This window comes from Littorina saxatilis, linkage group LG4 (genome assembly GCF_037325665.1).
Source record: "Littorina saxatilis isolate snail1 linkage group LG4, US_GU_Lsax_2.0, whole genome shotgun sequence".
NCBI classification, from domain to species: domain Eukaryota; kingdom Metazoa; phylum Mollusca; class Gastropoda; order Littorinimorpha; family Littorinidae; genus Littorina; species Littorina saxatilis.
In genome coordinates this window covers 40,353,698-40,376,175 of record NC_090248.1, presented here as the reverse complement: position 1 = coordinate 40,376,175, position 22,478 = coordinate 40,353,698, and positions in this window count along the sequence as shown.

The window sequence follows — 22,478 nt, the reverse complement described above, 5'->3', positions numbered from 1 at the left end:
GTGTGGTATCTTCACTCATCGGGGAGTGTGGTACTAAATATGAACGGTAAGAATGCTCTGAACCCTACACGTATTATATCCTCATCGTTTTATCGTTCACATTTGCCCAACATGTTAATTTGCTGAGCGGGATTAATGTCGTCTGTTAGGCTATAGCAATCGAACCACTGCACTGAGTCTCATTTCAAAAACAAAAATTGCTCGTCACGTTGCACTGAGTCTGCACGCATGAGGCAGGCTGGTAATAAGTCTTATATAATATATTATGGTAAGAACGTTCTAAACCCTACACGTTTTCGATTCCGATTGTTCTTGCCTTGAAGTAATAATTCGGAAAACATTCATTTACTGAACAGATGCAGTCGTATTTCAGTGTAGTCTGTTACGTGCTGATCTAGCTGCTACGAAATCGGAATAACACTTGTGTTTTCTGTTAGCTGCTGGGAATTGTATACTAACTCATCATTTGGTAATGTGGATAATAAGCTACATGCCACTAACATGGCATAATTATGAGAGGAATCTGCGCAAGTCGAAACTGAAAAATTAGACACAGCGGGTTCTATTTTTAGATCAGTGGCAACTGTGGCACGGGCACATGCAATCTGTCAGAAAAAAAAACCCACTTCTGCTCTAATTGAGAAGCAGGAAATTTATGGTCATAATCATTGGTATTGTGGAGAATATAAGCTACATGTCATTAATTAATTCTGAGGATGAGAGTACACTCTCGCTTAGGCAAAAGGCGGAAGAATACGCTCTGTGGAAAAGTTAGCGCACTCCAAGAGTGCGCTAACAGTTTTAGCGCATCGCCATTAGCCAATCAACTGGTTCACATCAGTCATGTGACACCAGTACTTACTGACAATTATTATTATTATTATTATTATGTGTGTATGTGTGTTTGTATGTGTGTGTGTGTGTGTGTGTGTGTGTGTGTGTACCCCCGTTTCCACAGGTTTGGTTGCCTAAATCACCATAAGGCAACCATCCACACGTGGATGGCAACCTAAACTCTGGATGACAACCTAATTGTGTGGATGGTCGCTTCATTTAACACCGTTAAATTGACTTTTTTGACGGAAAGAATGTCATAACAATGTTCAAAATGACATTCTTTCCGTCCTCTATAGGCGACGAAATAGGTCAAATTTTGTGCATTTTTTAGTGCAAAATTCTTCGATGCCGGAGCGAGTACTGCACCCAGTGCTGTTGTAGTGCAAGTGCACTAGAAAGGCACTACACCCAGTGCCGCCTCTTAGGTAACCATCCACACTTTAGGTACGTGTGTGTTTGTATAAGAGAGAAAGAGAGAGAGAGAAAGAGAGAGAGAAAGAGAGAGAGAGAGAGAGAGAGAGAGAGAGAGAGAGAGAGAGGGAGAGAGAGAGGGAGAGAAAGTATATGTATGTCTGTCTGTATGTCTTTCTGTGTATCTGCCAGTCTGTCTGTCTGGCCCTCTGTCTTTGTGTCTAATTGTATTTGCTTCTCTGCCTGTGTGTACATTCGTACGTATACGTGCATGCGTTTATATATATGTATACCCTCTCCACTCCAGAATCGCATCGCACCTAACAACCTCCATCCTTCTCCCCCCCCCCCCCCCCCCCTCCCGCCTCTCCGCCCCCTCCTACCAAGAAATCTTCATCCATTTTTTTCTTCCAAAGGTAATCCCGTGCGTGCCTTGTTACATGTCGGTGATTTGACATTGAAAGCGGGAGGCGGAATATTTCACAAACCGTTTGCTGCTGTAAAGGCTTTAACGTTACTTGCAATCTTTCCCCACTGGGCAATCGTCAAGTCACACCCCGGTAATCTGTTTCTGTCAATGGCAAGACAAAGCACTGACAGTTTTCCTCCCGAGGGGGAGGAGGATAAGTTCAAGGCATGAAAAAGGCGGAGGCGATTGTGACAATTTGCCCAGCTGTGATTTGCGTTTTCTGATCGTGTTGCTGTCTTTCTTCTGGCTGTGTTGGTAGAATTTGCCCATCTGTGATTTGCGTTTTGAGTGTCAGTGGCTGTTGCTATGTTGTTGTAATTTGCCTTGCTGCGATTTGCGTTTTGAGCTTTCTTGCGTTCTCTAGGGCTTTGTTGTTAAAATAAGGTCAGCTGTGATTTAGTTTTTTTTAGCGTTTTGCTTCTCTCTGGCTGTGTTGGTAGAATTTGGCAAACTGTACGTGTGAATTGCGTTTTGAGTGTTGGGGTTGTCTGTGGCTGTTACTATGTTAATTTGTGTTTTGAGGTGGGTTGGGGTTTTGGGTGTTCTCTAGGGCTGTGTTGTTAAAATAAGCCCAGCTGTGATTTATGTTTTGAGCGTTTTGCTTCTCTCTGGCTGTGTTGGTAGAATTTGGCCAACTGTGATTTGCGTTTTGAGTGTTGGGGTTGTCTGTGGCTGTTACTATGTTGTATTAATTTGCCTTTCTGTGATTTGTGTTTTGATCTTGCTTGCGTTCTCTAGTGCTGTGTTCTTAAATAAGCGCAGCTTTGATTTTGAGTTGTTAGCGTTTTGCTTCTCTTTGGCTGTGCTGTTATAATGTGTTCATGCAGCTATGCTTAGCGTTTTGCTTCTCTTTGGCTGTGCTGTTATAATGTGTTCATGCATCTATGCTTTGCGTTTTGCTTCTCTTTGGCTGTGCTGTTATAATGTGTTCATGCAGCTATGCTTAGCGTTTTGCTTCTCTTTGGCTGTGCTGTTATAATGTGTTCATGCATCTATGCTTTGCGTTTTGCTTCTCTTTGGCTGTGCTGTTATAATGTGTTCATGCAGCTATGCTTAGCGTTTTGCTTCTCTTTGGCTGTGCTGTTATAATGTGTTCATGCAGCTATGCTTAGCGTTTTGCTTCTCTTTGGCTGTGCTGTTATAATGTGTTCATGCAGCTATGCTTAGCGTTTTGCTTCTCTTTGGCTGTGCTGTTATAATGTGTTCATGCATCTATGCTTTGCGTTTTAGGTGTTTCGCGCGTTTTACGTTGTGTGTGGCTGTGTTGTTGTCACATGCCCAGCTATAAGCTGTGTTTTGAAAATTTTCCTTCCCCGGAAAGCAGCGTATGGCTGCCTGAATGGCGGGGTAAAAACGGTCATACACGTTAAAGATCGTGTGAGTTTCACCACATGAACAAAGAAGAAGAGAACATTTGTCGATGACTTATCCAGCCCTGATTTGCATTGTGAGTTTCTCTGTGGCTCTGTTGCCACAATTTCCGAGGCTGTGAGTTAGGTTTTGCGTTTTGAGCGTTTTGCGTTTCTCTGACTTGCGGTTTTGTGCAAATCTGCAAACGCCCCCATCCAAACGTAAAATATGTCCTTTGAATCAAAGGAGTAGGGTTTGATTCAAAAGTAGGATACGGAACTTACGCTCAAGGAAATGGCATCGACAGTAATATAAATATTTGGAGCGGAGAGAGAGAGAGAGAGAATCAGAATCAGAATGTTTATTTGCGAAAACTCATATTGTTTATAGCAAAGGGGTGCTGGGGGGTTGGGTAATCGAACGATCCACGAACATCACGAGAGAGAGAGAGAGAGAGAGAGAGAGAGAGAGAGAGAGAGAGAGAGAGAGAGAGAGAGAGAGAGACAGACATACAGAGAGACAGAGAGAGAGAGAGACAGAGAGAGAAAGAGAGAGAGAGAAAGAGAGAGAGAGAGAAAGAGATAGAGAGAGAGACAGGCAGGCAGACAGGCAGACAGACAGAGACAGACAGACAGACATACAGATAGACAGACAGACAGACAAACAGACACAAACAGAGAAAGAGACAGAACAAGAGACAGAAAAAGAGACAGAGAGACAAAGAGGGAGAAACACCGACAAAGAGAGACACACAGAAAGACAGACAGACACACAGACAGACAGACGTAGAGACACGGACAGCCACATGGAGGCAGAGGAGCAGAGAGAGACAAAGAAACCGAGAGTACATATCCGTGTTACGTAAAGACTTGCAAACATACAGCAAGAGACAGGCAAACAGACAGACAGACAGACAGGGAAAGGCAGAAAGAGACAGATAAAGAGGGTCAACAGAGCAGACAGAGAGACGGAGAGAACATATCCGTTGCGCGTATACACATTTAAATCACACACACGCACACACACAAAACGAAGTCGCATGCAACCAAGGGGAAAACACGTTCTTGGGTAGATCTTTCCAAAACGCCTGGTTTCGTTACAAATTTGATTTGAAATCAATCCCGGTTTGAACTTTTGCTACACTTTAAAATGCAAGTCAATCAAATTGCTTTGACATTTGGTGTGCGGTCTCCCCGGCAAAATCTTACACTTTTTTCGCTTTCTGTTCTGAGAAAACAGACAGTGAAGAAAAACAGATTTCTCGTTATCTGAAAAGGTCTTTGGGTCATCTTTATTTATTTAGCTTTTTTTCTTCTTTTTTCTTGGTCAAATATTTGCAAAACTAACTGACTCAGAAAAAAATGAACGTTAGTGGAAACAATCTTCGGAGGCAAAAAATACTGTGATCAAGTTACACATTAGAAAGAGTCTGGAGTTTTGTGATTTTCGGTTGGGGAATTAAAGTTACATTTTCCGCGAGAATGCTATTGGCAAATGAAAAGGAACTGTACAACGTAGATATTAATACACCAGATGTTCCATACAGTCAACGTTTGACTGAAATATTTTGACGAAGAGTGGGGGATCGAACGAAGGAGATGAGTTTGCGTGTGTGCGTGTATGTCTGTGTGTGCGTGTGTGTGTGTGTGTGTACCGCGATTTCCCAAAAACTACTGAGCAGATGTTCACGAGCCTTTACAATTTAAATCTTCAAGTACATATCCCCAGACCTTTTCTCTCTCCATTTTTGCGATAAAGTGACTGGATGACGTCATATCCGTACGCTAAAAAGTTGGAGCGGCACTGTGGCATTCACATTTTTAAAAATCAAATTCATTAACTTTTTAGTCAAACAATCTTTGACACAATTAGGCTATGGGATTGCATTTCAGTTTGGACGTTTGAACATGAACTAATTCCTTTTTGGCTAAATTTGAAATTGAAATAACAGACACAAAGGTGGTTTCCTTGCATAGTTTTTCTCTCAATCCAGCAGTACATAGAAGTGCTGTGATTGCTTTAAAGGGACATTACTGACCTAAAAAAAATTCTAATCGCCCCAAGAGCTTTACAGTTTGGGTTGGTAACATGGCTCGTTAGGTATCGTATCTTTAAGATTTAATAACAAGTCTGTCTTATGCAAAGTAGGTTTATAGTTTACCTTTTTTTCATACTTGCCGTCGCGGTCGATAGGTTTCGGCCATCCGAAGACCAACAAGGCTCGGTGAGGAATAATTCCTACAGATTTATTGGATGTTTTTATAATTATTTAATTCCATCAAGATAAGTTTATTGTGATAATTGTTTGTCTGTTGACTTAAAAGATCGTTGGGTCGACATATTTGTGACTGTAACGAAGTTTTGTCAATAACAACGTTCCAACAACTTACCTTTCTTGGTTTTTTTAAAATTCTGTTTTCATAAGGTTTATGCGACTTGTCGTTAAACAAATTTAATTTAAATACTTAAATTTGAATGACAGTAATACGAGTCTGAGAAACTATACAGTCGTTACTCTTCATTTCAGCAACTGAAATGGTGTGCGTGCGTACGTGTGTCTGCGTCTGTGTTTGAGTCTATCTGTCTCTTGTCTGCCTGTCTGTTTTTCTGTCAGTTAAGGGCAGACTATACCTGCGCAGTTTCAGCGGCACAGACGACACACTGCATATTATTGATGCTGCGATAGGGATTATGACGAGTACTTGGCCTGTTTTCCTTTCACGCAATGTGTAGCGGGCTGGGATAATCTGCAGTGCGTCGTCTGTCCTGCTGAAGTTACATAGGTGAACGCCAGGCCTTACCAGCCTGTAGCAATCCCCTCTGTGTGCATGCTTGTGCTGCTGAAGCACCAGGCTTGATGCGCACTTATTCAAATCAATCCAGTCAACAGGCACTCTTCTTTTCCTGCTCAACTCATCTTCACCTAAAACTCGCGCAGACACATTCGGTGCCGTCTTTGATGTCCAGAGAATATCCCACACTAACATTCCGCACACAAGAGGAGATAATCATAAAAAGACTTAGGGAGAAAAGTACCCCGCCAATGTGGAAAATAGAGGCGGAAAATAGATGGGAAAACCCCCCAAAACGAGTTTATTTAACTGCCTTCCATCTAACGTGCAAGATCGAAGCATCGAACCAAGACTCGCTTATAATAATGCGAAGTCAATGTTTGAATAGCAACGGGTACACCAGGAATGTAAAAGTGTGCAGTATAATATGTGCCAAGGCGGAAAATGTTGTCAGAAAAAAGATGACAAACCCTATAGGAGTTTGCTTTACTACTAGGTACCGTCTCAAGTCATGGGATCGAGGCATTGGCCGGAGTATCGTTGCTTAAATAATGGAAGAAAACAGTCGTATAGTTATACGCTAAAAACCTCGCCGGTGTAACACGAAATTTTTACTCCACGAAAAATTTACTCCGGAGTAAATATTTAGCACGAAATTCTTACTCCGAGTACACTTTTCGTACGAGAAAAGAACTCCCCAAGGCACGAAAAAATTACTCCCTCCACGAAATGTGTACTCCCCATTTTTACATTTAGTCAAGTTTTGACTAAATGTTTTATCGTAGAGGGGGGAATCGAGACGAGGGTGTGGTGTATGTGTGTGTGTGTGTGTGTGTGTGTGTGTGTGTGTGTGTGTGTGTGTGTGTGTGTGTGTGTGTGTGTGTGTGTGTGTGTGTGTGTCCGTGTGTGCGTGTGTGTGTGTAGAGCGATTCAGACTAAACTACTGGACCAATCTTTATGAAATTTTACATGAGAGTTCCTGGGAATGATATCCCCGGAGTTTTTTTTCTTTTTTTCGATAAATGTCTTTGATGACGTCATATCCGGCTTTTTGTAAAAGTTGAGGCGGCACTGTCACACCCTCATTTTTCAATCAAATTGATTGAAATTTTGGCCAAGCAATCTTCGACGAAGGCCGGATTTCGGTATTGCATTTCAGCTTGGTGGCTTAAAAATTAATTGATGACTTTGGTCATTAACAATCTGAAAATTGTAAAAAAAAATTTTTTAATAAAACGATCCAAATTTACGTTCATCTTATTCTTTATCATGTTCTGATTCCAAAAGCATATAAATATGTTATATTTGGATTAAAAACAAGCTCTGAAAATTAAAAATATAAAAATTATGATCGAAATTAAATGTTCCAAATCGATTTAAAAACAATTGCATCTTATTCCTTGTCGGTTCCTGATTCCAAAAACATGTAGATATGATATGTTTGGATTAAAAACACGCTCAGAAAGTTAAAACGAAGAAAGGTACAGTAAAGCGTGCTATGAAGCACAGCGCAACCGCTACCGCGCCAAACAGGCTCGTCACTTTCACTGCCTTTTGCACTAGCGGCGGACTGCGTTCAGTTTCATTCTGTGAGTTCCACAGCTTGACTAAATGTAGTCATTTCGCCTTACGCGACTTGTTGTTACTTCCAGTAAAAATATCGTACGCAAAAATGGGATGCGGGCGAATGGATAATGCCAATATTAAAGTGATCTCGCGCACACGAATGTCACGCTACCCTCCTTCCACCCCTTCCACCACCAAGACTAACAGGGGACAAGGGAGTAAAAATTTCGTACACCTGGCATGCATGGGAAGTTAAATTGCTCGTGTTGGGGTGAAGTAATTTATTCGTTATTTATACGTCAGGGGAGTAACATTTTTGTACAAAATGTTTACTCGGAACTCACCTGTCTTGGGGAGTAATTTTCTCGTGTAATGAGGAGTGCTTTTTTCGTAAAGGGAGTAACTTTTTCGTACGAAATGTTTACTCCGGAGTAAAAATCTCGTGGGAGTAATTTTCTCGTGTTACACCGGGAGTTTCAGCCCATGAACAAAGAAGAAGAAGGAGAAGAAAAAGAACAAGAAGAACAAGCTGAACAAGAATAAGAAGAACAAGAACAAGAAACAGAACAAGAAAAAGAAGAAGAAGAAGCTTGTGCACGTGGAATAATGAAAGGTCCGTTTTGAAATACGAACGGGTAAATCAGCAACGCTAAAGTTTACCGTACAATGCGCCAAAGTGGAGAATCCAGACAGAAAAAGATGGAAAACCCTGAACGAGAGTGCATTACTTTGTTCAGGATCGAACCATTGAACGACGAATAGCTAATGGAATAGTGCGAAGTCAATGCTGAAATAAGAACGGGGTTAACCAGCAATGCCGAAGTTTGCAGCCTAATGCGTCAACGTGGTAAATCCGGCAGAAAAAAGATGGAAAACCCTAAATGACTTTGCTTTAATGTGTCCAGAATCGAGGCATTGACCAAGAATCGCTTATCGAAGAATGCAAAGTCAGTGTTGAAATAAGGACGTGTAAATAGGCATGGCTGAAGTTTGTGCCGTAATGTGCTTCGTGGTAATTGATATCATGAGAAAAGTAGGCAGGTTTTCCACAAGAAGGTTTTGAACTTGTGCAATTAAATCTCGGCACAAATGGAAGGGCGCGAACAAGTTTAACACAAACAGGAATGTGTGTGTGTGTGTGTGAGTGTGTGTGTGCGTGTGTGTGTGTGTGTGTGTGTGTGTGTGTGTGTGTGTGTGTGTGTGTGTGTGTGAGTATATGTGTGTGTGTGTGTGTGTGTGTGTGTGTGTGTGTGTGCGTTCGCGCCCGCTTGTGTGTGTGTGTGTGTGTGTGTGTGTGTGTGTGTGTGTGTGTGTGTGTGTATGAGAACATCAACTTTTCTTGCCTCCTTAATTGGCCCTCTTTTTTATATCACACAGAAGCAAGTCTTCCTCCGGGAAAATCAGAGCTGTATTTATTCAGGAAGTAAAAACAGCAATCTAAAAGGCTCACAGAAATAAAGCAGGGCATATTGACCGACTCAATCTCTTCTCTACTAGCGCAGGCCTGGGTTTTGATAACGTAAACGATTCCATTCAAAATCAATTGGCAAAATATGAGAGTCTGGAAAGGCCCAGCGAAGTTGAAACGTTGCTTTTTGTCCCTCGCCTTCGTTGGAGAACAAAATCCACTGAGTGAAAAATAACATGAACTCAAACTAGAACACAGTCAAGGTCACCCGATGAGAAGACATTTAAATATAGGATCCACAATCAACAGTGGGGGAAATCCCAAAGACTGAAAACTCCGGGGTGTTGTCGATCAGCATTGCGTTCCAAGATCCGGAGTCTTCACCTCGAAGTTAGAACGAGGTCAATCAAATATGGTGTAGGGTTGAAGATGTCTGCAGAATGGCGATAGGCGTGTCTCTGTCTGTGTACAGTACACGCCCACATTGTATTAACACACAAAAACTCGACAGAGTATAGTCTACCTCAGAAAACTAGTACATACGCGTATTACGGAAATGATTCGCGAACTTGCGAGTTACCATTCCCACCCCAACCTCATAATTTGAGAACAAATATCGTACAAGATAGAAACCCCTTAACTAGAGCACCAGGTCAGTTGGTTGGCTCAAACATTGTTCCAGTAGCACACAAGGTCAAGTGGTGGGGAAATCCAAGAGCCCAGAGTTCCGATTACGATTTAACTCCTACATCCGGGGCAGGGGACTTTCGCCTCAAAGTGAGAACGAGGTCGATCAAACATGGGCGATGGTGGAAGGTGTCTACAGACTGATAAAGGGAGTGTCTTTGCCCTTTGAAAGCACACACGTAAATGTATTTACATCACAAAATGTACGAGATAACAGACTGTAGAATTTTAGTTAACCAGTAACAAATCCTCGACATTCCTCACAAATGTTGGAGTTTCCATTTTCGCGTCGTCTCCAAAATTGGAGAACAAACATCTAAGAAAAAGCAAACCATTAAAACTAAAGCACCATGTCAGCTGGTGGGGTCGAAAACTGTACAAGCAGCGAACATGATCAAGTGGTGGGGAAATCCAAGAGACTGAAAACATCAGTGTGTCGTCGATCACTTTTTGCTCCTACATCCGGGGGCTTTCGCCTCAGAGTCAGAACGAGGTCGATCCAATATGGGGGGTAGTTGAAGGTGTCTACGGAATGGGGATGGTAGTTTCTCTGCCTGATAATAGTCCACTTCTTTAACCCCCAACAGTCAACACGATTTCAGACTGTCGACTGTCACCATATCAGTTCGAATCCTCGACATATCTCACAAATTGTAGTTTCCATTATCGCATCGTGCTCCAACTTGGTTAACAAAATATGATAAATTCAACACCCATTATCTAGGGCACCATGTCAGTTGATCGGGTCAAATTAACACTGTGCAATATGCACACACGGTCGAATTGTGGGGAAATCCAAAAAAACTGAAAACTTCACGCGTGTCGTCGATCAGTATTCGCTCCTTCATACGGGGCTTTCCACCTTAAGTCAGAATGAAATCGATTCAATGTGGGGGGAGGGTCGAGGATATCTGTACAGTGGTGAGAGCGTCTCTGTCTGGCTTAACGACAGACAATTAGTTTCTTAACACCAAATAGTTTATTAAGAAGATTACATGCTTCAGACTTTGAGCGAACGGGACAGAACATAGTCTGCAAGAGCCTCATGAACCTGTGAGTTTCCATTCAGGCTTTTTCTCCGAAATTAGAAAAAATACAGTATTTAATAAGATGACAATCCTTAAAACTAAAACACAAGCCTAGCTGTCGATGTCAGAATTTGTACAAGCGGCACTCAAAGTCGAGGGGGGGGGGGGGGGGGGGGGGGGTCTGTGGGAATTAGCAGGAGACTGAAAACAGCTGTGTCATCGATCAACATTTCGCAAAAACATGCTGGGGCATTCGCCTCAAAATCAGTACGAGGTCGATCAAATTTGGAGAGGAGGGCGGGTGGGTTCAAGACGTCTAAAAGACATGCGATGGGGTGTATGCTGGGGCCTTTGCCTCAAAATCAGTACGAGGTCGATCAAATTTGGAGAGGAGGGCGGGTGGGTTCAAGACGTCTAAAAGACATGCGATGGGGTGTATGCTGGGGCCTTCGCCTCAAAATCAGTACGAGGTCGATCAAATATGGAGAGGAGGGCGGGTGGGTTCAAAACGTCTAAAAGACATGCGATGGGGTGTATGCTGGGGCCTTTGCCTCAAAATCAGTACGAGGTCGATCAAATTTGGAGAGGAGGGCGGGTGGGTTCAAGACGTCTAAAAGACATGCGATGGGGTGTATGCTGGGGCCTTCACCTCAAAATCAGTACGAGGTCGATCAAATATGGAGAGGAGGGCGGGTGGGTTCAAGACGTCTAAAAGACATGCGATGGGGTGTATGCTGGGGCCTTTGCCTCAAAATCAGTACGAGGTCGATCAAATATGGAGAGGAGGGCGGGTGGGTTCAAGACGTCTAAAAGACATGCGATGGGGTGTATGCTGGGGCCTTCACCTCAAAATCAGTACGAGGTCGATCAAATATGGAGAGGAGGGCGGGTGGGTTCAAGACGTCTAAACGACATGCGATGGGGTGTATGCTGGGGCCTTTGCCTCAAAATCAGTACGAGGTCGATCAAATATGGAGAGGAGGGCGGGTGGGTTCAAGACGTCTAAAAGACATGCGATGGGGTGTATGCTGGGGCCTTTGCCTCAAAATCAGTACGAGGTCGATCAAATATGGAGAGGAGGGCGGGTGGGTTCAAGACGTCTAAAAGACATGCGATGGGGTGTATGCTGGGGCCTTCGCCTCAAAATCAGTATGAGGTCGATCAAATATGGAGAGGAGGGTGGGTGGGTTCAAGACGTCTAAAAGACATGCGATGGCGGTATCTGTGACTGTTAAAAATGCAGACCGAGCAGCATTTTGTAACGCCAAAACATGAACGAGGTACAGGCTGACACATTTAATCAAATCAGCATTCTACACTAATGCTGATCGACTCACAAAATTGAGAGTCTCTTTTGAAGGTGAACCTTCCAAAGTAACATACAAACATCATATCTAAAAAAACGAAAGCCCCAGCAAACCAGTACACCCTCTGGAAATAACTCGCGAACATGAGTTTATCCTCACGACTTATTTTGATGAAAACCCGTCAAACTAGAACTCAAGGTCAGCGGATAGGGATATTCGTTAAACCGAGCTACAGACACCATGCTCTCTATCAGTGTTTACCCACATCAGGGACTTCCGCCCCTCAATGAAAACGAGGTCAATCAAATATAGAGAATGGTTGAAAACGTCTGTAGAAGTGTGTGTTGAAACGCCAAGTCTTCCGTTTATCTGCACAGGAAAGGACACATCACACGCCGAAAACTTTCAAAAACTCGTGGACATAACGATAACGGTAAAAAGGCTGGGGAAAACGTGTTGTAAAAGCCAATTCATATCCCAGACTTTGAACAGCACCGTAACATCATTAAGTCGCAGGGATTTTGCTCCATCCACACAAAAGCCACCGACGAAGAAGATAGAACGTAAAACCTGAAAAGCGGTAGCCTGGAAAGATATCGAAGACTCAGAGTGTGTGTGTGTGTGTGTGTGTGTGTGTGTGTGAGTGTGTGTGAGTGTGTGTGTGTGTGTGTGTGTGTGAATGTGTGTGAATGTGTGTGTGTGCGTGCGTGCGCGCGTGCGAGTGTGTGTGTGTGTGTGTGTGGGTGAAATGGGGAATGAGCTCATGGGTATTTCACATCTTCCAGGAAAAGTATTCAACACTCTATTAAGCAGATACTCACTTTTCCTATCAACCGCAAAATGTCGGTGTTTACAACTTTATGCTCACGTGTTCAAGGTCATGGAAGAAAGCGGTCACGGGCTTTCCCAGGTCCGAAGAGCTGTGAAATCCAAAGCTAAGTTAACATTTCCAGGGAATTCCAGAAAAAATATACAATATATAAATGCTTGAATATGTATTGCAGGTGTGTAAACAGAAAAACAAGACAATGACCTCAGAACTTGTTCATCATCAAAGGTGATGTTTCCTCGCTGGGACCATTACTTACATTACATTGTTTATACTTGATATCATAAAGATAGAATTTCAAGAAAAAGACTCCCTTCTGCAGGAGTTTTTTTTCAACCGTTGTTTTCCGAGTTAATGTGTGTGTGTGTGTGTGTGTGTGTGTGTGTGTGTGTGTGTGTGTGTGTGTGTGTGTGTGTGTGTGTGTGTGTTTGTTAAGACCGCGTCGTTTTGACTTTGGCCTGAAAATGGAGCCGAATTGTTTTGACGCACCCCGTTGTTTTGACGTCACAACAACGGCACTGGGTGCAGTGCCTTTGTAGTGCACTTGCACTACAACGGCACTGGGTCCAGTACCCGCTCCGGCATCGAAGCATTTTCCACTAAAAAATGCACAAAATTTGACCTATTTCGTCGCCTATAGAGGACGGAAAGAATGTCATTTCAATGGTGTGATAACATTCTTTCCGTCAAAAAAGTCAACTTAACGGGAAAAAAGTCAACTTAACGGTGCCAAAACATGTATGTGTGTGTGTGTGTATGTGTGTATGCGTGTGTGTATGTGTGTGTGTGTGTGTGTGTGTGTGTGTGTGTGTGTGTGTCTGTAGCTGTCTGTCTGTCTATGTGTCCGTGTGCGCGCGCGGTTTACGTTTGTTTGTTTGTTTGTTTGTTACTTGACATTTCTTGTTTTGTACTCATTTGCATACATTTCAGAAAGGTAAGAGAGTGGAATTTCCCAGATGCATGCACAGCTGGGACGACTGAAATGGTTTCGTGCGATCAAGGGAGCACATTTACTTGCGAGTACATACTCGTTAAGACACACATCTATAACAAGAACTGATTGCGCCAAACTCTAAAGGTTGTTATCACCGAAGGTGTCAGGGCATACAGACATGCAATTACCTATCCTTTCACAAACCTTTTAGGATTAGAACGAAACAAGGACTGGCAAACACAACATTTCCCATCTCGAAAAACACATTAGGCTCCAAGCCAGCTAGGCCTACCGTGCACCCCCCTCAGGATCCAGCTTCATTAGGTTAGAGATATTCATTGGGGTCTACTGAACACCTTTTAACAAGTTCGCCACGAAAAAAACTCATTCCCACTACTACTTATGCCCCTTTGTTTAAGGATACCCCCTCGAACGCTAAATTTATCTGTGCAATCACAACAATGCACAGCTGCAATGAATTAACAGAGAACCACTTTTTTGAAATCAAAACAGTTAAGTTGATCATTAATCTTGTACAAAATACCTATTACAGTGTTCAATGTTTGATAGGTTGGCGCGAACCGTCATTTTCACAGTGCACAAAGCTTGTCAACTTTGATGAGTAAAAGGTTTTAACAAATTTGGGTTTTCTGTTTCATTTTTTAGAAACTACAATGCCTTTGGATAATTTCAAGCCCCATTTGGAATTCCTGAGAGGATTTGTTGCGACACCAGATGAGATATTTCTCCCCTACCCTCTAAACGTGAAATGTTATGAAAATGTCAAAAAAACATTTTTCATCAAATATTCATTATAACTTCTCACTGTTTTCCAATCAAATAACAAATGTAATCACATTGACGACGAAAACAGTTCCTTTGTCCATCTTTTAACAGAACTTCAACATTATTATTCTCTTCTCAAGACTGAAATGTAAAAAATAAAACAAAATGTTCAGATATAGACAACTATTCTAACTGTCGCTTTAATATAGTGCTCTTGCTTCATAGTTTCTATGTTCCACCCTCGTGTCACCACTGTGGCACGTAAAAGACCTCGGTCATTATTATTATTCTCTTTATTCTCTTTATTCATATAGCGCCTTATCCGAAGTTCAAAGCGCTTTAAGTGTAAGTAGGTGCCATTACACCTCAACACGGACACACTTGGGTAGCGTAACTCTGTTGCTGCTAGCTTTCCACTGGGAGGAAGCGTCCCGAATTTTCCAGCATTGGGACAATAATGTGATGAAAATGAAGAAAAAAAATGACATTCAGTGCTAAAGCTCACAGTGGAATGATTTCATCGCAAGCGGAATTTTCTGGAAAAGTCTCCGTCGGACGATTTCACGTTCACCAAGAAGAGTCCTTGAAACTCAAGCTGAAATTGATTCATAAGAAATTGATTCATAAGAAATGTGCATTTATGAGCAAACATTCTGCACTTACAATGAAGAAACATTAGTTCTTAGATTGTCTTTCTTGTGTTAATCTATCTTTAATATATCGGAAACTATTAGAATGGAATCCTTGAGCCTCTGTGGACTGAAGAAAATGAAGAGTTGGTTCTCTCACTGACAGTTATTGATGCTGATGGGGTCTATGTCGACCAAAAGAGTGGGATTCCCTGTAGGTGGAGTTACTGGAGAGGGATTCCCTGTGTCGCTGATATCGCTGAAAGTCACGTGATGCTTGGCGACATCGGTAGAATTTGATGTTTTTCAATCTTTTTTGATATTTCTTAGAAATTCGAGTATGGTTTGCAAGTTTTATTGAAAAACTCCACCCTGTGGGATTCCCTGTATACAGGGAATTCCCCCTCCAGGAACTCCACCTACAGGGAATCCCACTCTTTTGGTCGACATAGACCCCATCAGCGTTATTGATAGCCTGCTCACTGAGGTCAACGAGGAAAGAGAGAAGGAGGTGAAGGCAACACTGTTCCTTAATGGACTGGACGACTCACTTCAATCTGAATCTGACTGTGAATCTGACTAACTTGTCCTGTGAACTTGACTGTCTTGCTCCAAAAACAGTCTCAGATTGATTGTGTGGGGGGGGGGGGGGGTGGAGAGGGGGGGGTGGGGGTGGGGGTGTGTGTTTGTTTATGTGTGTGTACGTGTCTGTGTTTGAAAGAAAAAGTTGACATAGTTCTTTGCAATGACTTTTTCATGTTATTTCTATAAAGCTGAAATTGATTCATAAGACATTTGCATTTATGAGCAAATATTCTGCACTTACATGAAGAAACATTAGTTCTTTGATTGTCTTTCTTATGTTAATCTACCTTTGATCATGGAAACTAAGAAGCAAGAGCATTATATGTAAGGGACAGTTAGAATATGTCTATATCTGAACATTTTGTTTTATTTTTTACATTTCAGTCTTGAGAAGATTATAATAATGTTGTAGTTCTATTAAAAGATGGACAAAGGAACTATTTTGGTCGCCAATGTGATTACTTTTTTTATTTGATTGGAAAACAGTGAGAATTTATAATGAATATTTGATGAAAAAAGTTTTTTAACATTTTGCTAAAATTTCACGTTTAGGGGGTAGGGGAGAAATATCGCATCTGGTGTCGCAACAAATCCTCTCAGGAATTCCAAATGGGGCTTGAAATTATTCACAGGCATAGTAGTTTCTAAAAAATGAAACAGAAAACCCAAATTTGTTAAAACCTTTTACTCATCAAAGTTGACAAGCTTTGCGCACTGTGAAAATGACGGTTCGCGCCTATCAAGCATCACTACAGCCAACCTATCAAGCATTGAACAATGTAACAGGTATTTTGTACAAGATTAATGACCAACTTAACTGTTTTGATTTCAAAAAAGTGGTTCTCTGTTCATTCATTGCAGCTGTGCATTGTTGTGAGTGCACAGATAAATTTAGCGTTCGATGGGGTACCCTTAAACAAAGGGGCATAAGTAGCAGTGGGAATGAGTTTTTTTCGTGGCGAACTTGTTAAAACGTGTTCAGTAGACCCCAATGAATATCTCTAACCTAATGAAGCTGGATCCTGAGGGGGGTGCACGGTAGGCCTACCTGGCTTGGAGCCTAATTATTTTTTCCCACCTTGGACAACGACCACCGATAACGATTTGTTCCCGAATACTAATGGTCATGGGTTCATTTACCTATTTTCCACTCCCAAGTCGTGCTAAAGCTTGCAGTTAAAGGGTTAAATCGTAAGCGGGAATTCCCTGAAAATTTTGGAATCAGTTGATATCACGTTCACCATGGGGAGCCCGGTAGCTCAGTTGGTAGAGCGGGTGACGGGTTGGAATCCGGGCCGGGTCGGACACGGGTCAACTTTATGTGCAGACTCAGAGACGGTATCCATGTTCCACCCTCGTGTCACCACTGTGGCACGTAAAAGACCTCGGTCATTCAGCCATAAGTGTAAGTAGCTGCCATTACACCTCAACACGGACACACCTGGGTAGCGTAACTCTGTTGCTGCTAGCTTTCCACTGGGAGGAAGCGACCCGAATTTTCCAGCAATGGGACAATAAAGTGATGAAAATGAAATAAAATAAAAAATGAAATTCAGTGCTAAAGCTCACAGTGGAATGATTTCATCGCAAGCAGAATTTTCTCGAAACGGCTCCAGCGGACGATTTCACGTTCACCAAGAAGAGTCCTTGAAACTCAGTGCTAATGCTCACAACGAAAGGGTTTCACCGCAAGCGGAATTTTCTAGAAAAGTCTCCGTCGGACGATTTCACGTTTACCTTCAACAGTCCTTGAAACTCAGTGCTAAAGCTCACAACGAAAGAGTTTCATCGTTAGCAGAATTTCATGGAAACGTCTCAATCGGACGATATCACGTTTCACCTTGGAGAGTCCTTGAAGCGTCCTTGAAGCGTCCTTGACAGTGAGAGTGACAGACAGATGAGACAGTCTCCATTCAGATTGTGGTCAGACCCATTCCTCGCTGCCTTGCCGAGGGTGTCTTTTCGATCAGGTAATGTGTGTGAACGGTAATTGGCATTGACGTTAACGGCACTGGATGTGGCAACTGCTTAGGGTCGTTGATGTTGTAGTTATTTGTTCTTGTTGCAGTGACGGTGTGATTGTGATGACAACATTACGGTATGACTCGCTCTGCGTGTGTAACCTAAACAATATGCCGAGCTTGAGAAGATACGCACATGCCCATTCCCAAGAGAGAGAGAGAGAGAGAGAGAGAGAGAGAGAGAGAGAGAGAGAGAGAGAGAGAGAGAGAGAGAGAGAGAGAGAGAGAGAGAGAGAGAGAGAGAGAGAGAGAGGAGAGAATACGAGAGAGAGAGAGAGAGAATACGAGAGAGAGAGCGAGAATACGAGAGAGAGAGAGAGAGAGACAGAGAGAGACAGAGACAGAGACAGAGAGAGAGAGGCATAGACATATAGACACACACAGAGACGGACAGACAGTAACAAAGAGATACAGATAGAGAAGGAGAGAGGGAGAGACAGATATAGACTTACACAGTTACAGCCGGAGAAGGCACAAAGGGTCAAAAAATCCCCAAAACAAGGCCTTAAACTAATAAGGCCTTATTTCCTGAAATAAGGGCTTATTTTCAAGGAATAAGGCCTTATTTCTAAAATAAGGGCTTATTTTTGTATGGGCTTATTTTCTTAAGGCCTTATTTCTTTACGGCCTTATTTCAGAATAAGGCCTTAACAGAAATAAAGCCTTAGTTTTCTAAGATCATATTGGAAATAAGGCCTTAAAAAAATAAGGCCTTACAAAAAATAAGGCCTTAAAAAAATAAGCCCTTATTTTTTTTAAGGCGTTATGTTTGCGCCACCAGTTTTATGCTGGTACACAGAGAGAGTGGCGTTAGAGAGAATTGAATTGAATTGAATTGAATTGAATTGAATTGAATTGAATTGAATTGAACTTTATTTAACAAGGATTCAGATTTAAGGCTACGCCTTTTCTTACAATCTGTCCTTGGGACGCACAGACACACAATGATAAAATTGAAAAATTTAAAATTAAAAAGTTAAAAAGTTTACCAACAAAAGGAGGTCAGAAAACTTCAGCACGTGATGATAAAGATGATGATGATGATGATGATGATGATGATGATGATGATGATGATGATGATGATGATGAAGATGAAGATGAGACATGAAGAGCATACACATGTGGTTATTCACAAAATCAAATGCATACTATGCAAGTAATTATAAGTACAAGCTGGTAGCAATCGAACATGTAGCAATAGTACAACAAAAATATGTTCAGAATATACAATGCACAGCATATCTTTGGCGTAATTCTAAGTGTGGTAAATCAAAACACGTTAAACTACTCAGACATTAAGTGTTTTTGACACATTTTTTAAAACTTTTTAATGACTTTAAGTGCTTAAAGGATGATGGAAGTGAATTCCAAACTGATGTACCCGAAAAAGCCAGACTGGTCTTATAAAGGTCAATTCGTGGAATCTGTGGGATCAAGTTGACCGACCCATATCTGTCGGTAGCTTTATTAAATAATGATGTAATGTAAATCAGCACTTTACCGTAATACAATTTATGCATGAAAATGGCTTTGTTTAACTTGAGATGCTTTTCTGGTGGAAGAAAGTTAAGCATTTTTAATTTCATATCTGTTGGGGCATTATCCTTTACGATGAGTTTAGCCGAGCGACGATAGAGAGAGTCTAACTTTTTCAAGTGGACATCACTGCTGCCATCCCAGAGCGTCGAAACATAATTGATGTGAGGCATTACATGAGCATGGTGGAACATTTCCAGAGTCCTTCTGTCCGTAAATTGCTTTAACTTGGATAGGAGGAAAACGTTCTTGGCTACTTTCTTGCAAATATGCTGTAATTGTGCCTGCCACTTGAATTCACAATCAATAATTATCCCTAAAACGCGATGCTGTTGAACTTGTTCAATTGATTGCGTACCAATAGTAAGATTTAGTTTGAGTGGAGAAATCTGGTGTTTTTGTCTGGTTGCAATTACCATACTTTTAGTTTTTATTGGATGGACAAGCATAGCATTGGCACTACACCAGTTATTTACATCGTTTAAAGCTGTTTGAAGGGAGGACTCTATTACTGGAACAGACTTTCCACTTGAATGAAGAGAAGAATCGTCAGCAAAAAAATCACTTCTTACATTACTATCAGAAATGTGCAGTGGCAGATCATTGATATACAGACAGAACAAGATCGGCCCAAGCACTGACCCTTGAGGCACCCCGCATTTCACAGTCTCCTCAGTAGATAGTTTACAGTGTAGGGCAGTATATTGAGATCTGTCCTGAAAATAGGAATAAAAAAAGTTACACACCGAACTGTTTCTGATATATACAACTGTAATTTCTTCAATAAAATTGAATGATCAACAAGATCAAACGCTTTTTTTAAAGTCAAGAAACACAGCACCACTGATTTCAGATCGGTTTGTTGCAGACAACGAGGTGTCGCATAGCGTGGTAAGGACGCTGTGACAAGAGTGATTTGTTCGAAAACCAGATTGAAATTGATGAAAAAGGTTTCTGCTTTCTATGTACGCAAGCAAATGTTTGTGAATATGTTTTTCCAATGGTTTGGATAAAATGGGTAATAAGGAAATGGGTCTAAAATTATTTGGGTCGGATAAATTTCCACCATTATGGAGTGGAATTACTGTTGCTCTCTTTAATAAACTAGGTACAGTATTTTGCTTTATGCAGAGATTATACACATAGGTGAGTGGCTCCACAATATATGGTAGAGCTAATTTGACCAAGTAAGCAGGAATCTTGTCAGGACCCATGGATTTTTTATTTTAAAGGCCTTCTAGCGCCTTACCTACCTCATGCACTGCCATGTCTGGAATAGTAAAAAATATCGTCTGGTTTACATTTGTCATTACAACAATCATGTAATTTTGAGAGATAGATTTCAAAATCAGAATCAGGACTGTCGCATTTTGCAGATTCATTTAGCCTATTGGCAAGGGACAACAAATGGTTATTAAAATCTTCAGGGGAGATGGTTGGGGCAGACCGATTTACCTAATATGTTATTAACAGCACGCCAAACTGTTGCAATATCTTTCTTGTCCTCGATTAATTTATTAAAATAATTTGCTTATGCTTGACGTGTTAATTCTGTCACTTTATTCCTTTGTTTCTTAAAGTCAGACTTCATGTTGTTTGCTTTGTAAAAAATTACTCAGGGACATGGCTTCAATAATCTGTTCCGTCAACCATGGGGGAAGAGATGGATATTTCACTCTGTGGTGACGTAGTGGGGCATGCTTATCCACTATAGGATAAAGTATATCTAAAAGGGCGCCTAATGCCTCGTCAGCAACAACATGATTAAACACAGAGGAAAATGGTGCTGAACTGAGATCAAAGAAGAACTTGGTTTCATCAAACTGTTTAAAGCTTCTGTATTCAATAGTTGTATGGCCCTTGTGCACCGGCTTAGGCAACTTGAACGACCAAGAACAATATATTGAACAATGGTCACTGATGCTTGAAGGTACAGTTTTCACGTTTGACACCATGGAGATATTATTAGTGTAAATGTGGTCAATCAACGTTGATGTTGTATCAGTCAATCTGGTTGAGGTGTTCACAAGTTGATGGAATCCAAAGAGAGACGTTACTGAGCGCCAGGCTGTCTGGGTTTTATATAATTATGCAAGTCGATGTTTAAATCACCAAGTAACAATACATTACGATTATTACATTTAATGTTATCCATCAAATCAATAAAATCGTCAGACCAAGCTGAATGGGATGCGGGATTTCTATATACAAAGCCGAGGAGAAAAGAATTCGAATTCTTATACGAAATTTCGAGCCAATGCATTCAATACTGTTCACTTCCAAATCAGCCCTGCGCTTAAGGGCCGACCACATTTGGCCGCCGTTTTACGCTCTATGCGCCGCAGTCCGTTTTGTGCGTCGCGCGGGATTTGCCGAGTGGCCACACATCGACGATTTTTTTCACAACGCGGTATCAGTGAGCGGGTCACCGTTCAGTTGCATTCGACTGCCGCGCCGCGAGCAGCTGACGTCATCGCTCTGGTTTGCTCTGATTGGTCAAATTTCCGTCGTTCTATGTCTGTGTCATAGAAATTAGAACACGCGCTATTCTTCTGCAAATAACGCTTCGCGATCATAGCACGACGCGGTGCGCCGTTTTGAGCATAAGTCAAATGTGGACAGGGTCGGCCGGGAGTGTCTGGTCGGGCCTTTAACAAACTTTGCTATGGAATCATGGACATAAACAGCAAGACCAGTATGTTGTACTTCCATACTGTCACGTCGGATTACAGAATAATGACGAATCCGCAACATATCATCACAGATGCGTGAGTCTAGCCTAGTCTCTGAAATCCCAAACAAATGGGTTATGGGAGAATGTTGATTTAATAACACGCAGAGATCAGGAATTTTGTTCAAAAGAGGATAAATGTTCAAGTGACCGATATTCAGTCCAGCGGCTGAAGCAAATGACGACATGCTTATAAATGTTAAGACACACGCAGAAGCAGACACACTATACGCACACACTGGACGTTGTAGAGGGAATGTTCCAGCTTTTCCAGTAAAGGCAAAAGTCCTTGTCGTCTACGAATTACACAATAGAGTTCTAAACAATGTGCTACGAAGTGTCACTTGCACGTCAGACGATATGGAGAAGTGTTACACCCGAAGGGAAAGAAACACACTCTTTCCTCAGTGTCCACGTCACGTCACACAGACAGGCAGTCCGAATACAACGCAAGGCACAACTAAAAACACAGGTATAGTCACTGCACAAGGTGCAGAATCCCTTCGAACTTGATCGTAAGAGTATTTAAGCTCTATAGGTTGTATAACACTGCTAGGACAATTAAACCAAAA